Source organism: Lontra canadensis, unplaced genomic scaffold (genome assembly GCF_010015895.1).
Source record: "Lontra canadensis isolate GAN:19392208 unplaced genomic scaffold, GSC_riverotter_1.0 scaffold1, whole genome shotgun sequence".
In the NCBI taxonomy this organism is placed as follows: domain Eukaryota; kingdom Metazoa; phylum Chordata; class Mammalia; order Carnivora; family Mustelidae; genus Lontra; species Lontra canadensis.
Window position 1 is genome coordinate 68,379,694 of NW_022630995.1, and position 13,944 is coordinate 68,393,637.

A 13,944-nucleotide genomic window follows, 5' to 3' on the forward strand; every position below is an offset into this window, starting at 1 on the left:
AGAGAGAGAGAGAGAGAGACTTGGCAGGGAGAGGGGGAGTTGTAACTTTTCCCCCCATGTACAGGCATATCTTGGAGATATTGTGGGCTCTGTTCCAAACCACTCTAATAAAGCAAATATTGTAATAAAGCAAGTCAAATGATTTTTTTTGTTTCCTAGTGCACATAAAAGTTATACATGCACTACACAGTAGTCTATTAAATGTACAATAGCAATATGTCTAAAAAATGTACAAACCTTAATTTAAAAATAACTTGTAAAAAATGCTAACTATTAGCTGAGCTTTCAGCAAGTTGTAATATTTTTGCTAGCGGAGGGTCTTGCCTCAATGCTGGTGGCTGCTGACTGATCAGGGTAGGAGTTGCTAGAAGTTGGGATAACTATGACAATTTCTTAAAATGAAGTTTGCACATCTATTGGCTCTTTCTTTCATGGTATATTTTTCTGTAGTATTTGATGTTGTTTGATAACACTTACTCACAGTAGAATGTCTTTCAAAATTGGAGTCAGTCCTTTCAAACCCTGCTGCTTCTATATCATTGAAATGACAAGAAAAGATTTAGAATATTACATAAACTTGGTTGATATAGAAGCACTAAGTTTATGTAATAGTCTACCCATCTTTTGTTGTCATTTCAACAATCTTTGCTGCATCTTTATCAGGAGTAGAGTCTATCTCAAGAAAACACTTTCTTTGTTTATCCATAAGAAGCAACTCCTCATTGACTGTTAAAATTTTATATAAGATTGCAGCAAATCAGTCCCATCTTCAAGCTCCACTTCTAATTCTAATTCTCTTGCTATTTCCACCACATCTGCAGTTACTTCCTCTATTGAAGTCTTGAGCTCCTGAAAGTTATCACTGAGGGCTGGAAATAGCTTCTTCCAAAATTCTATAATGTTGACATTTTGACTTCTTCCCATGAATCATTAGTGTTCTTAATGGAATCTGGAATGATGAATCCTTTCTGGAAGTTTTTTAATTGACCTTTCCCAGATCAGAGGAATCACTATTTATGGCAGCTAGAGCCGCATGAGAAATGTATTTCTTAAATGGTAAGACTTGAGAAAGTTGAAATGACTCCTTGATCCGTGGGCTACAGAATAGATGTTGTGTTAGCAGGCATGAAAACAACATTCATCTCATTGTACATTTACATCAGAGCTTTAGGGTGGCTAGGTATATAGTCAATGAGCAGTAATATTTTGAAAGAAGTCTTTTTTTCTGAGCAGTTGGTCTCAATAGTGGGCTTACAATACTCAATAAGCCATGTTGTATAGAGATGCACTGTCATCCAGGCTTTAATATTCATTTGGAGAGAACAGAGTAGATTTAGCATAACTCTGAAGGGCCCTAGGATTTTTTGATGGGTAGATGAGCATTGGCTTTAACTGGAAGTCATTAGCTATATTAGCCCCTGAGAGAGTCAGCCTGTTCTTTGAAGCTTTGACGTTAGGGATTAACTTCTTTTCTCAAACTGTGAAAGTCTTCGATGGCATCTTCTTCTAGTATAAGACTGTTTCATCTGGATTGAAAATCTGTTGTTTAGGGTAGCCATTTTCATGTATTGTCTTGGCTGGATCTTCTGGATAACTTAGTGCAGCGTCCACATAAGCCCTGTTGCTTCCTTCATTCTGCACTTTGGTATTATGGAGATGGCTTCTTTCCTCAAACTTCATGACCCATCCTCTGTCAGCTTCCAGCTTTTCTTCTGCAGCTTCCCCACCACTCTCAGCTTTCATAGAACTGAAGAGAATTAGGGCCTCGATGTGGATTAGGCTTTGGCTTAAGGGAATGTTGTTGCTGGTTTGATCTTCTATCCAGACCACTCAGACTTTCTCCACATCAGCAATAAGTCTGTTTCACTTTTTGCTTAGTTTTGCTTTGTTTTTAAAGATTTTATTTGAGAGAGAGAGAGCACAAGCAGGGGGAGCAGCAAAGGGAGAGAAAAGCAGGCTCCCCATTGATGTGGGGCTTGATCCCAGGACCATGGGACCATGACCTAAGCCTAAATTGAACTACCCAGGCACTCCTGCCCCATTTCTCTTTCTTGTTTTTCATGTGTTCACAGAAATAGCATTTTTAATTTTCTTCAATAACTCCATTTGCATTTACAACTTGACTAACTGGTGCAAGAGTCCAAGATTTCAGCCAGTCTTGACATTCAACATGCCTTCCTCACTAATTTTAATTATTTCTAGCTGTTCATTTAAATCGAGAGATGTGTGACTCTTCCCTTCACTTGAACATTTAGAGACCATTGCAGGGTTACTAACTGAATGAATTTTAATATTGTTGTGTCTTAGGGAATAGGGAGGCCCAAAGAAGGAGAGAAAGATGAGAAATGGCTAGTCAGTGGAGCAGTCAGAACACGCACAATACCAGTTTTTTGCTGTCTCATATGGTTGCAGTTTGCAGCATCTTAAAATAATTACAATAGTAACATCAAAGACCACTGATCACAGATCACCATAAAAAAGTACAGTAATAATGAAAAAGTTTGAAATATTGGGTTAATTATCAGAATGTGACAGGAGACACAAAGTGAAAAAATGCAATTGGAAAAATAGCATTTTCCAATAATGCTTGATGCAGAGTTGCCACAAACCTTCAATTTGTAAAAAACACAGTATCTGCAAAGTACAATAAAATGAGGTATGCCTGTGCAGAAAAAGAGGCCCAAACAGAGCCAGGATCAAGCTCATGTAATGTCATACTTTAGCATTGTCTCTTTTTTATTTCTTTTTCTTTTTTAACTGAATCTTTTTGTGTCCATTGGTTAAAAAAAAAAAGAAAGAAAAAGAAAAGAAGTGTCATTCATAACTATAAAGATCTTCTTGCAGTATCTAAGATAAAAGAAGTCATATTTCCATAAAGAATTTATTTTATTAAAACAATTCTGGTGAAAGACTTCCTTAACCTTCATGCTCATGCCTGCAATATGGACATGTGAAGATACTTCTCATCTTGAAATTAGCTAAAATTTCAAAGTAGATTTTCGTCAAGGTGCAATTTATATGCTTCTTGGTGTTTACAGCAAGTGAATCTTTCCAATTCTTTAAGGCAATACTTAGTATGAGTCATATTTTCTGCAACTGGCATATTCATTCAAGGCATCTTTTTATGATATCACAAAGACTTATGATACCCAGTGTTACAAATATTTAGGCAAGATAAATGGGAGTTTGCTTGAAAGATTATAGCTCAAGAATTTAGCTTCATGGTTATGTAAGTTCCTATTATATCTGATTTTAAATATGTATATATACTCACATACATAAAATCCTGATGCATTTACTAGAATATAGTTAGAATGTCAACATTATTTTTATAAGTTTCTGCCCTATCACTGAGTTTGCAAGAAATTATTTTTAATGTATTACCATTTTTAACACACTCCAGATTGTTGGCTGCCCTTCTTGCCATGTGGATTTAACCAATTTAGCAGTCGGTGTTGAATGTGTTCCATATTTTAAAAAATAATGCTTACAAAGAAGGAGTATGGGAAGCCGCTTACATAAGGATTTAGGTAGATGATTAACAGTGAAAGCGAAGCTGTGCTTTTTGGTGCTTGTCCTATAAAGGTCATTCATGATGATCATTTCCCAGAATACTTAAAGTTCAGGTGAGGGGTTTCTTGTTGTTTTTTAAGGTACAGAAATTAAAAAAAAAAAAAGATTGGGAATGATAATTTTCTTGAAATAATAATTTATACATCCTGTACTCTAGCTTACTGTAGTTTTTATTGCATCATTTTGAAACGAAGATTTGAAAAATTCTAGGTAAATTTTGAAGTAATTATTAAATATTTCTGGAGTTCATGTGGTAAGATATTTTTCATTTTCCTTTCCTCCCTGTCTGTCTGTCTCTCTCCCTCTCTCTACACATATGTAGGGGTGTGTGTGTGTGTGTGTGTGTGTGTATAACATCTACTATCTGAGAACTGGCTTATCTTCTGTTTTTGTTCATTCAGGCAGCATCTTAGATATATGTACACAACCTCCATCAAAAGTATCTACTTTGACTTCTTTTTAAGAAACTTCTCTGCCCACTCTCACACCCGACCTAGGCTCTATTTCTCTCACTTCCCATTCCCATCTCTGGAAATCTGTGTCTGCTGATATTCCAGAGCTTAGCAGCTTTCAGTTTGAATATGTACACATTGCTTAGTTTGAAAGTGTTCCCTTGCTATTTATGAATCATAGCCATTGTGCTGTTAATTAAGCATGATTACCATAATATCTCTTATTTCCTGAAACTTATGTCTAGTAGACCCCTTAAAAATTTTTTGGGATTGGTTGGAGTAGTTTCAGATGGAAAAATGAAAGTTACATTAAGAGAGAGCCAAATTTCTATAGCACTCCCCCCAGATCAGTCCCATTCAGACCTCAGATGGAGGTGTTCTGGGAGCTGGTTACACACACTGAAGTCCAAGATGATTGCCGCATGTGTGGGAGACACGTACTACTTCATTTTCTCTCCCTTCTGTCTCCAGAGTTCAGCATAACCAATGTAGGAACAATAACAGAATTCCAATGGGGTATTTTTTTTTTAATTTGAGTATAGTTGACACACAATGTTACATTAATTTCAGGTGTACAACATAGTGATTCAACTTCTCTATATGTTATGCTATGCTCACCACAAGAGTAGTTATCATCTGTCATTATACAACACTATTACAATGTCATTGACTATATTCCCCATGCTGTGCCTTTTATTCCTCTGGTTTATTCATTCCATGATGGAAACCTGTATCTCCCACTCCCCTGCACCCATTTTGCCCATCCTACCACTCTCCTCCCCTCTGACAACCATAGTTTGTTCTCTGTATTTATAGGTCTGCTTCTCCTTTTTTGTTTATTCACTTGTTTTATTTTTTTAGATTCAACATATAAATGAAATCCTATAGTATTTGTCTTTTGCACTTTAATACCCTCTAGGTCCATCCATGTTGTTGCAAATGGCAAGATCTCATCTTTTATTATGGCTGAATAATGTTCCATTATCTATATATAAATCTTTATCTATGTCACATTGTCCTTATCCATTTGTTTATCAGTGAACACTTAGGTTGCTTCCATATCTTGGCTATTGTAAATAATGCTACAATGAACACATTTATTTGTGCATATATTTGTTTATTTATTATTATTTTTTATTTTTTAATAAACATATAATGTATTTTTATCCCCAGGGGTATAGGTCTGTGAATCGCCAGGTTTACACACTTCACAGCACTCACCATTACACATACCTTCCCCAATGTCTATAACCCCACCACCCTCTTCCGACCCCCCGACCCCCAACAACCCTGTTTGTTTTGTGAGGTTGAGAGTCACTTATGGTTTGTCTCCCTCCTGATCGCATCTTGTTTCATTTATTCTTTTCCTACCCCCCAAACACCCCATGTTGCATCTCCACTTCCTCATATCAGGGAGATCATATGATAGTTGTCTTTCTCCAATTGACTTATTTTGCTAAGCATAATACCCTCTAGTTCCATCCACGTTGTCACAAAAGGCAAGATTTCATTTCTTTTGATGGCTGCATAGTATTCCATTGTATATAGATACCACATCTTTATCCATTCATCTGTTGATGGACATCTAGGTTCTTTCCATAGTTTGGCTATTGTGGACATTGCTGCTATAAACATTTGGGTGCACGTGCCCCTTCGGATCACTACATTTGAATCTTTAGGGTAAATACCCAGTAGTGCAATTGTTGGGTCATAGGGTAGCTCTATTTTCAACATTTTGAGGAACCTCCATGCTGTTCTCCAGAGTGGTTGCACCAGCTTGCATTCCCACCAACAGTGTAGGAGGGTTCCCCTTTCTCTGCATCCTCGCCAGCATCTACCATTTCCTGACTTGTTAATTTTAGACATTCTGACTGGTGTGAGGTGGTATCTCATTGTGGTTTTGATTTGTATTTCCCTGATGCCAAGTGATGTGGAGCATTTTTTGATGTGTCTGTTGGCTGTCTGGATGTCTTCTTTGCAGAAATGTCTGTTCATGTCCTCTGTCCATTTCTTGATTGGATTATTTGTTCTTTGGGTGTTGAGTTTGCTAAGCTCTTTATAGATTTTGGATACTAGCCCTTTATCTGATATGTTGTTTGCAAATATCTTCTCCCATTCTGTCAGTTGTCTTTTGGTTTTGTTAACTGTTTGTTTGTTTGTTAACTGTTTGTTAATTGTTTGTTTCCTTTGCTGTGCAAAAGCTTTTGATCTTGAAATCCCAATAGTTCCTTTTTGCCCCTGCTTCCCTTGCCTTTGATGATGTTCCTAGGAAGAAGTTGCTGTGGCTGAGGTTGAAGAGGTTGCTGCCTGTGTTCTTCTCAAGGATTTTGATGGATTCCTTTCTCACATTGAGGTCCTTCATCCATTTTTAGTCTATTTTCATGTGTGGTGTAATGAAATGGCCCAGTTTCATTTTTCTGCATGTGGCTGTCCAATTTTCCCAACACCATATGTTGAAGAGGCTGTCTTTTTCCATTGGACATTCTTTCCTGCTTTGTCGAAGATTAGTTGACCATAGAGTTGAGGGTCTATTTCTGGGCTCTCTATTCTGTTCCATTGATCTATGTGTCTGTTTTTGTGTCAGTACCATACTGTTTTGATGATGACAGCTTAGCAATAGAGCTTGAAGTCCGGAATTGTGATGCCACCAACTTTGGCTTTCTTTTTCAATATTCCTTTGGCTATCCGAGGTCTTTTCTGGGTTCATATAAATTTTAGGATTATTTGTTCCATTTCTTTGAAAAAAATGGATTGGATTTTGATAGGGATTGCATTAAATGTGTAGATTCCTTTAGGTAGCATAGACATTTTCACAATATTTGTTCTTCCATTCCATGAGCATGGAACATTTTTCCATTTCTTTGTGTCTTCCTCAATTTCTTTCATGAGTACTTTATAGTTTTCTGAGTATAGATTCTTTGCCTCTTTGGTTAGGTTTATTCCTAGGTATCTTATGGTTTTGGGTGCAATTGTAAATGGGATTGACTCTTAATTTCTCTTTCTTCTGTCTTGTTGTTGGTGTAAAGAAATGCAACTGATTTCTGTGCATTGATTTTATATCCTGACACTTTACTGAATTCCTGTACAAGTTCTAGCAGTTTTGGAGTGGAGCCTTTTGGGTTTTCCACATATAGTATCATATCATCTGCAAAGAGTGATCGTTTGACTACTTCTTTGCTGATTTGGATGCCTTTAATTTCTTTTTGTTGTCTGATTGCTGAGGCTAGGACTTCTAGTACTATGTTGAATAGCAGTGGTGATAATGGACATCCCTGCAATGTTCCTGATCTTAGCGGAAAAGCTTTCAGTTTTTCTCCATTGAGAATGATATTTGCAGTGGGCTTTTCATAGATGGCTTTGATAATATTGAGGTATGTGCCCTCTATCCCTACTCTTTGAAGAGTTTTGATCAGGAAGGGATGCTGCACTTTGTCAAATGCTTTTTCAGCATCTATTGAGAGTATCATATGGTTCTTGTTCTTTCTCTTATTAATGTATTGTATCACATTGATTGATTTGCAGATGTTGAACCAACCTTGCAGCCCTGTAATAAGTCCCACTTGGTCGTGGTGAATAATCCTTTTAATGTACTGCTGGATCCTATTGTCTAGTATTTGGGTGAGAATTTTTGCATCTGTGTTCATCAAGGATATTGGTCTGTAGTTCTCTTTTTTGATGGGATCCTTGTCTGGTTTTGGGATCAAGGTGATGCTGGCCTCATAAAATGAGTTTGGAAGTTTTCCTTCCATTTCTATTTTTTTGGAATGGTTTTAGGAGAATAGGAATTAATTCTTCTTTAAATGTTTGGTAGAATTCTCCTGGGAAGCCATCTGGCCCTGGGCTTTTGTTTGCTTGGAGATTTTTGAAGACTGTTTCCATCTTCTTACTGGTAATGGGTCTGTTCAGGTTTTCTATTTCTTCCTGGTTCAGTTGTGGTAGTTTATATTTCTCTAGGAATGCATCCATTTCTTCCAGATTGTCAAATTTGTTGGCGTAGATTTGCTCATAATATGTTCTTATAATTGGTTGTATTTCTTTAGTGTTGGTTGTGATCTCTCCTCTTTCATTCATTATTTTATTTATTTGGGTCCTTTCTCTTTTCTTTTTGATAAGTCTGGCCAGGGGTTTATCAATCTTATTAATTCTTTCAAAAAACCAGTGCCTAGTTTCATTGATTTGTTCTATTGTTTTTTTAGTTTCTATTTCATTGATTTCTGCTCTGATCTTTATTATTTCTCTTCTCCTTCTGGATTTAGGCTTTCTTTGTTGTTCCTTATATAGCTTCTTTAGGTGTAGGGTTAGGTTGTGTATTTGAGACCTTTCTTTTTTCATGAGAAAGGCTTATACCACTATATATTTTCCTCTCAGGACTGCCTTTGCTGTGTCCCACAGAGTTTGAACCATTGAGTTTTCATTATCATTTGTTTCCATGAATTTTTTCAATTCTTCTTTAATTTCCTGGTTGACCCATTCATTCTTTAGAAGGATGCTGTTTAGTCTCCACGTATTTGGGTTCTTTCCAAATTTCCTCTTGTGATTGAGTTCTAGCATCAGAGTATTGTCGTCTGAAAATATGCAGGGAATGATCTCAATCTTTTGATACCGGTTGAGACCTGATTTGTGACCCAGGATGTGATTTATTCTGGAGAATGTTCCATGTGCACTAGAGAAGAATGTGTATTCTGTTGCTTTGGGATGAAATGTTCTGAATATATCTGTGACGTCCATCTGGTCCAGTGTGTCATGTAAGGCCTTTATTTCCTTGTTGATCTTTTGCTTGGATGATCTGTCCATTTCAGTGAGGGGAATGTTAAAGTCTCCTACTATTATCGTATTCCTGTTGATGTGTTTCTTTGATTTTGTTATTAATTGGTTTATAAAGTTGGCTGCTCCCATGTTAGGGCCATAGATATTTAAAATTGTTAGATCTTCTTGTTGAACAGACACCTTGAGTATGATATAGTGTCCTTCCTCATCTCTTATTTTAGTCTTTGGCTTAAAATTTAATTGATCTGATATAAGGATTGCCACCCCAGCTTTCTTCTGATGTCCATTAGCATGGTAAATTCTTTTCCACCCCCTCACTTTAAATCTGGAAGTGTCTTTGGGCCTAAAATGAGTTTCTTGTAGGCCGCATAATGATGGGTTTTGTTTTTTCTCCATTCTGATACCCTGTGTCTTTTGATTGGGGCATTTAGCCCATTTACATTCCGGGTAACTATTGAGAGATAGGAAATGAGTTTACTTGTTTAGCTGCTATTTTTGTTTTTGTCTTTCTTTATCATGTTTCTCCAAATCAAGTGGTCTCATGAATCATAATATACACACAAATAAGGAAAAGTCTATTGAACATTTTACTCTTAAAAATGTCATTTGCAGGGGTGCCTGGGTGGCTCAGTGGGTTAAAAATGTCCTTTGCCATTTGTTTCAAATTCCCACAAAGTGATAGGTCACATAGATAGGAGCAGAGGTTTAGATGTGAGAGGGCTATGCATTTGAGAGATGAGGTAAATGAAATCTAGAAAAGTTTAAGTGACCTGCCCTATAGGCCTGGCAGATCCTTCACCAGAGGCAGACAAGAAAATCAACATCAGCTCTCCCATCCTTGGCTATTTTGCCTGCGTGTAGTCAAGTTCATTGATGACAGGAGGGAAGATCCTAGCTTTCTAGATGCTGAGAAGTGCAGGAAGAGGCATCTTCAGTTCTGGAGAGGCCAGGGCATGCTACTCTATGTGCAGCTGCCATGTCTTTTGATTTCAGAAGATAACAATTTCTACTAGGAGGAAAATAAAATCTAAAATTGTAGAAAGACAGGAAATGATGATGACACAGTCTTCTGTTGATTTTCAGGTGGTTAATTATCAGTTGAATTAATGGTCATTTATCTTTTCCTGTTTAGAAATTGTTCAGTTCCAATTTTGAGAAGTTAAAGTCAGAAATGTTTTCTGAAGTGGAAAATGGAGAGAAGGAGGAGAGCTAATTATCAAAGTATAGACAGAAAAGAGATTTAGCAAATCAGCTCACATTGTTTATAGAAATATGAAATATAAGACTTTAGCTTTCATGAATCAAGTATTGAATGTTTAATTCTTATACAGTTAATTGGGAAACTTACTTTTGGACTATTAATCTGTCGATAGTTTTACTTGCTTTTGAAAAAATAGGGCAATTATGATATAACTATACAGATGGTCCCCAGCCTATGATAGTTCAACTTTCAACTTTATGATGGTGCAAAGCTGATTCAGCTTCAGTAAACATCATACTTTGAATTTTGAATTTTGATTTTTTCCTGGGCTAGAGATATACAGTATGGTACTCTCTTGTGATACTAGGCAGCAACAGCAAACCACAATTCCCAGTCACCATGCACTCACAATTATAGACTGCTGATACACTTTACCCATATAACCATTCTGGTTTTCACTGTTAGTACAGTGTTCAACAAATTACATGACATATTCAATGCCTTACTATAAAATAGGCTTCATAATAGATGATTTTGTCCAACTGTAGGCTAATGTAAGTGTTCTGAGAATATTTAGAGTAGGCTAGCTTAAGCTATGATGTTCATTAGGTTAGGTGTATTATGTGCGCCTATTGACTTAAGGTATTCTCAATTTATTATGGGTTTATCGGAACGTAATTCCATTGAAGGTCGAACTTCCTCAACCTTCTGTATAGCTTGTATACAGATCCTCTGTATAGTGATGACACTTCTTTGTCTTGCAAGGTTTTGCTCTGTGGAGAGGAATGCAGTCAGAGAAGGGTAGGAGCAGAACCCTCTAAGTCAGGTCCTAATATAAGCTCCATCCTCATCCAAGTCAAAGGCCGGCATTGGATTGGGGATATTACACATGATGTAAATATATAGACTTTGGAGAAATGATGGGACATCCAGTTGAAAATTTTCTAAAGGGAATTGGAAATAACAGCTTGAAAATAGGGGTTGAATATGTATGTTTTGGATCTTTTTTAGAGTTGATAATGGAAGCCTGGAGACTGAGAAAGTTCCTTGGAAAAAGAGTATGGGGTGGGAAAAAAGAGGATGATGGGGATGAACTTGGGAAATGTCTACACACATATAATTTATTGATTTAGATAACAATAATGTCCTTGCAAATAATATATAATAATACATATTATATATTGTATTATATTTATAGATAACATATTATATAAATTATATGTATCATGATATCTATGTTATATAAATTATTTATATTAAATAATACATTTTATATCTATATATCTATATATATCTATCTACCATAAAAACAATTACAATTAAGGAAACACTAGGCACCAGGCAGTCTGTATGGATTGGCTCATTTTAAACTCACAATCCATTGAAATAACTTATCACATTAGCCCTGTATTACAGATGAGAGAACTGCTATAGCTTGATTACTTTCCTTGCACTACTACTTAATAAATGAAGAATAGTAGCCATGGCAAAGAAATTGCTCACTTTTGCTCTCCTGTCATAGAGCTTACTCTCATTTATATACAGACCCTCATAAGAAGTGTCTAGAGATCTGCCATGGGTGCAGAAATAGTAGATTGCCTGAAGTGAAGTGAGTGCCTGCTTGGAAATTTGTTTTTGTTTAAATGACAAAATTGTTGACATTTATCTGGAAGCAAGAAAATCAGATTTACCTCTCTCCGTGTAGGTGGATGAACTAAACTCTCCTTCAGCTTCTCTCTATCATGGAGTTGTTACTTAACTCAAGGAACAACAGCAGCAGATGAAAGATGTGTTTCCAGGTGCTCAGGAAACTTTTGTTGAATCACCAACTGACTGATGACATTTCTAATGTTTGGGATTCCTAGACAAATTGTGGATAAGTGTAGTCATTTGTACAATCCCTTACGATGATATGTGCTTCTTTTGGTAATGCATGAAAATTGAAGTTGTTTTAGATATTTTAATATAAGCATCATACTGGAAGAAACTAGAGAATGAACCCTTACTTCCCAGGCAATGTTTTTCAAGAAAAAAATGGTATTATTTTCAGTAACAATTAAATTATGCTGTACCTGTGAAAAAGAGTACAACAGATGTACTTGCTATTAGATAATTATAGAAATATATATAGTTTTCCTCTCTTATGTTAAAAACATTACCAGAAAATTTGAAAAAGATGTAGGGGTAAAGTATTTTAATAAATTAAAATTTGATGACATTCTAAAATCTTTGCATACTTGGATCTCTTTTATTCTGTGATGCCCATATAAAAATATAAATAAATGGATATGTATATCCTATATATATACATATATATATTATTTATATTTATTTGTTTATATTGAGAAATATCTTTGAGAGATATATCTCTCAAGAATAATTTTTTAAAGATTTTATTTATTTATTTATTTGACAGAGAGAGAGATCACAAGTAGGCAGAGAGTCAGGCAGAGAGAGAGGGAGAAGCAAGCTCCCTGCTGAGAGAGATCAGAGCAGAGGGCCCGATGTGGGGCTCAATCCCAGGACCCTGAGACCATGATCTGAGCTGAAGGCAGAGGCTTAACCCACTGAGCTACCCAGGTGCACCGGCATAATACAATATTTGAAAGTATTTTTGATGACTTAAATTTGCAAGTATGGATCACATAGGATGGGCTATGTTATGGTAGAGAAATAAACGAATTCAAGATTTAAAGACTTAGAAGAACAAAAACATATTTCTCACTCAAGATACATGTCTACAGTGGATTGGCCAGGGTGCTAATCAAACTCTTTACAACTGGAAACCAAGATGAAGGAGTGTCTACCATCCCCAGCAAAGTCAGCCAGTGGCAGTGGCAAAGAAACCTTGCAAATTGTGCACTAGCTATCAAAGCATCTACTCAAAGATGACACCCATAACTTCTAATATTTCATTGGTCAGAGCAAGTTCATGGCTATGTCATCCTAATAAATACAATCCTACTGTGTGCATAGAAAAGGGGGGAAAGGAAATATTTGGTTGACTGGCACTGATGACTGCAACACTAGCCCTGGTTCTATGAGTTCAAAGAGGCAAATGTGAGGTTTGGATGTTCACAAGTTGTCACCACAACTTTCAAAGGCAGGTCGTATTCTTGCAGCTTCTTATAAACATATTATTTCATTTTTTAAGTATTTTGCTAATGAGACCAAGGTGAAATTTTTATTACAATTTTGCTCTGTTTCACCTCACTTTGTTTCTCAAATAAAACTGTTTTTCTAAGTCTTTTAAAAAGTATAATATGGGAATTGAGGTAAGTGATTAAGAATGGATTTACTCCTGGGGTGCTTGGAGGGCTCAGTGGGTTAAAGATCTGATTCTGGATTTTGGCTCAGGTCATGACCTCAGGGTTGTAAAATCAAGTCCTGTGTCCATGAAGTCTGCTTAAGATTCTCTCTTTCTCCCTTTGCCCATCTCCCCTGCTCACCTCATATAGAGAGAGACATATATAGAGACATCTATCTATCTATCTATCTATCTATAGAGACAGAGAGAAAGAAATAAAATGGATTTATTCCTTCTTAAAAAAGTCAACAATTTTTACTATGTTCATAGGGGGATGTTGAACCAACTTGAACTGTAAAACTCAACATTATTTTTATTATTTGATTTTTAGAAGTATTTTTGAACATTTTAGAATCCAGGGCAACATTGGTTTCTATTTGTTAACTATCAAGACAAAAGTTTGAAAGCTTATTGTTTTGAATCTTTAAGCTAAATAAAGATCAGACAAAGAGCTACTGTACAGTCCTCCTAGAATGATGCACAAATTTGTCCTACACTGATTTGAAAGCAGACTGTCTTTTAAGAAAAGCTTTATGATTGTTGTAGAGCAGGGAGGACATTTGTCTTGTGTATGTATTCATGCAACTGAAATTGAACCCATTCAAATTATAAGACTGAGGATATAGTTGCAATACATTTTGAAC

The 13,944-nt window shown here is 36.1% G+C and overlaps 1 protein-coding gene and 1 pseudogene across 4 annotated transcripts in view; one reads left to right on the forward strand and one right to left on the reverse strand.

Annotated features, from left to right (window-relative positions):
- The window catches only part of INPP4B (inositol polyphosphate-4-phosphatase type II B), an 807,880-nt gene that overhangs the window by 308,083 nt on the left and 485,853 nt on the right, over positions 1-13,944 (forward strand). The window lies entirely within an intron of this gene.
- On the reverse strand, positions 267-2,262 carry LOC116865283 (annotated as a pseudogene).